This window comes from Xenopus laevis, chromosome 5L (genome assembly GCF_017654675.1).
Source record: "Xenopus laevis strain J_2021 chromosome 5L, Xenopus_laevis_v10.1, whole genome shotgun sequence".
NCBI lineage: Eukaryota > Metazoa > Chordata > Amphibia > Anura > Pipidae > Xenopus > Xenopus laevis.
Window position 1 is genome coordinate 122,646,393 of NC_054379.1, and position 3,891 is coordinate 122,650,283.

At 41.6% G+C, this 3,891-nt stretch overlaps 1 long non-coding RNA gene across 1 annotated transcript; it reads left to right on the plus strand.

Moving 5' to 3' along the window:
* The first annotated feature begins 365 nt into the window (after positions 1-365).
* LOC108713694 lies at positions 366-1,871 on the plus strand. Its single transcript, XR_001935210.2, has 2 exons — positions 366-1,053; positions 1,170-1,871. It is a non-coding gene; the product is annotated as an uncharacterized LOC108713694 (long non-coding RNA).
* Positions 1,872-3,891: the final 2,020 nt, after the last annotated feature.

A 3,891-nucleotide genomic window follows, 5' to 3' on the forward strand; every position in this document is an offset into this window, starting at 1 on the left:
TTATATCTGCTCTTACTGGACCCTTTTAAACTATACTCAAACACATTTTATTATTGTTGTTGCTATTTTTCATCTTTTTAGGAGTCGAGTGGACATAAATAGTGATGAATGAATCGGTTCCGTTTTTGCCGAAAAATTTGTCTACAAATACAATGTTTTTTCATAGCACCTTGTTTATACTTTGGGGCTACCAATAAAAAAATGTTCCTTACTTTCAAGTCTTGTTTACTGTGTTAAGCAAATCTGCCATGTTTTACTTTGGGTCAAAATTCCTAAACTGGCGTTAAGATTTGCTGAATTGCATTGGACTCAACGGGAAGGCAAAATCCTATGCATTTTCACTCCGTTTACTGCTACACATGTAAGGGGTAGGTTGTGTTACTCATGCCAAACATAAAGCAAATAGTATGTATCTGTATGTAACCATTGTATATTTACCTTTTAAATCTGTTTGATAAAGCTACTGTACATAAGGAAAATGTCAGTATTGTAGTCAGAAATGGTGTATATTTTAACATGCAATGTTAAGCAGACATTATAAGTTATTTGTGACATATTTTCATTTTCTAATGCCTAGTAAAGAACAGCAGTGGGTAATGGCAGATATATTTCAGAGCCTTAATCCAGGAAATGTACTGAATAATGTACTGTATAACATGCCATCCTATAAAATGCAAACTGAACATTGGGAAGAGCAGTATTAGTGCTGTGGAGGCTGCATGTGATCAGCAGATGAGAGGCACATGGACAGACTGAGGACCAGCACATGCAAAGGAAGTGATACAGCAGTGACTGGAGACCTGAGAGGGTATAAAAGGAGTTACAGGTACCTGAGAGAGGGACTGTCTGGACCAGGTAGCAGGACTGCAGCAGTGCAAAGACAAGCAAACAAGTTTCTGTGCAGGGAAAGGAGCAGAGCCGGAATAGCTGAGCAGCAGAATTGAACTGCATTGGTAAAAGAGCTGAGAGGCCTCCAGCACCAGAAGCAGGCAATGGACAGAGGATTATTTCAGGCAGCTGTGGAATACTAATCCTGATGGGTCCAGATAATAGGTGAGCAACTGTACCAGCTTGTACCCCAAGTCTTCACATTATCAAGGAATCATTAACCCTTGTTGTCCAATGAGATAAAGGTTTCTTCTAATCTCTTTTGCATGCATGCATTTTAGTCAGTTCTGGCCAGAACTTTGAACTGTCCTCCCAGCAGCATCCTTTCCTTTTCTTCTCAGATGGCCCCATCTTGGAACCAGTTAATGTGCCAATTACCCAGAGACAAGTTTAGCAATTCTTTTGCCAAAGTCTTCAATGGACACTAAAGTTTGCTAGGCACTAGGTTTAAGAACTCATTGTGGACACCACACTTATTAAGTGCCTCCTTCTGTCACAAAGACTGCCACAAACCCCTGCTGTTCTCATCTCATAACCGGAACCTCTTACAACCATTCGATTCAGGTCCCGCAACCCAAGTGACTGTACTAAGTGGGCTCCTGGGTGATGATGCAAATATATAATCCAGTATTTAATGCAGTTTGTCCTCTTATATTAAAGTTGTAGGCACAGGTTCTGTTAAGATATTTTAGGATTACTTTGTATTATTAAAATGTTGAACATTGTTATATGTTAATGAAAGAAAAGGGGTTATCTATAATTCTTCCTAAGTGAAATAAGAAATAGAAGCTAACTGCTATTCCGTGAGTTATTAAGCATGTTATGTATTGTGTCTATATAGTATATGGCTATATCAAGTAATATTATATGCACACTGTTCAGACACTGCTGTGAATGTTAACAGTGGAGGTTATGTCTGTTGGCTACATAAGTAAAATGGTAATTATTTTTTTTGTAAAACCAGTAAACTGCAGTTAAGCTTCCAGTGTTGTTCTTTATTTTTGGTATCACCAATCATTTGGTAAATCAGCAACTGTGAACCTAACAGGGATTCTTCCAACTCCATATTTGCTATAAGGAGAAGCAACATATAAAAGACAATATAAGGCTAATACATTTGACAAAGAAGTAAAGCATATTTGGTGGTGACATAGTCCTTACACACATGCCCTACATTGTTAGAGAACCTCCTATCCACTAGGCTACAACTGCTTTTTCAATAGAAAAAAGTCTGCCATGTTGCCAATTTCTTAAAAACGTGCCTGTGAAATTACTTCTGGTCCACTGTAGTATCTACTACTACACTATGTTGTTATCTACTACCCTCTATAGTTTATATATTACTACTAGCTTACAAAACACAGGCACAACTAATAATAATGACCACCTACAGATAATATCTGGGTGCTTTGTATCCCACATTAAAATGAATAAATCATGTATTTATGTGTATGTCCTTGTTACATTATTGTACCCTTACAGATATTTGTATCAGGCTATTGCTGTTCATTATCGATAACAAAGGCCATTTGCAATGCTATAATACAGTGCTGTCCAAGTTCTGTGGTACCGAGGGCCAAAATTTTACTGGCCTATGTGGAGGAGGGCCGATAATGGAAGGCAGTCTTGGCCTCTCCCCCTTTTAAACCACACCCACTGTAAACCACACCCATATTACCAGGCCTGGACTGGGAGTCAAAATAGGCCCTGCCATTCCAAGTACGCAGAGGCCCAAACAGCCCCCTACCAGCCCAAACAGCCCTCAACCAGCCCACTCTATGGTAACTTTCTATGGAACCATATAGCAGCCCTTCTGGCATTTGCCAGAACCCACAGATTGCCAGTCCGGGCCTGCATATTACCACAAGAACTTTTAAGATCGTATCCACATTAACGGTGGTAGCACACCAAAAAACCAAATGGTTGGTGCTCACTGCAGGGAAATCCCTCATCACTCATATGTGAAAAATTGAAGTCATGTTAAAAACATACCCTTAAATCCATATGCCTCATCCTCCACTGTGGATAATACAACAACCCCCAACACATGATTAAACACCTTAGGGGCCCTTAACAACAATTTCCAAATGCTAACAAACCCCAAGAACAAACCCCTAACAGGCTTACATTCCACAGGTAGGGTAGGGCAAGCAGCACTGGGCAAGCAGAGAATGGCACACACAGGGAGGCAGGGCCGGGCCAAGGTATTTTTGCACCCTAGGCAAAGGCTTCAATCAGTGCCCCCCCACCCAGTCCTGAATTACCATTTCCCACCTTACCAGTCATATAGCCCCCTGTACCTGTGCCAGCACCTATCATATTGACTCCATTTGTACCTATACCAATGGCAGTCAATCCCTCAGATTGCCCCCAGGCCCCAATCTGTACCTGTGCCAGCATAAACCAAAACATCCATCATATTTTTACCCCCAATCTGTACCTATGCCAGCGGCAACCAAAAGAATCCATCATATTGCCCCGATTTGCATCTGTTCCAGCAGTAGCCAAAAATCCATCATATTGCCCTCAAACATCTGTGTACCTGTGCCAGTAGCCACCATATTGCCCCATGTACCTGAGTCTGCAGCAGCCAATCCCTTATATTGCCCCCAATCTGTACCTGTGCCAGCATCAGCCAAAAAATACACACTATTGCCTCCATATATGTACTTGTGCCAGCAGCAGCCAAATATCCATCATATCATCTGTTTACCTGTGCAAGTAGCAGCCAAGATATTGCCCACAAATATGTACCTGTGCCAGCAGCTGCCAAAACGGAGCTGGGGAGTGATTCTGTCTGGAACAGGGGGTTTATAAAGTTTAAAAACTATTAAAGGCCAAGCAAATCAAGGTTTAAAAAAGAAAGAAAGGAAATTCCCCTTAAAAGTGTGCCCCGCCCATGAGTGCGCCCTAGGTGGGCGCCTACTCTGCCTGCCCCTAGTTCCGGCCCTGCAGGGAGGGAAGGCAGAACAGAGCAGTAGACTAGTAATGCTATCAGTCTAA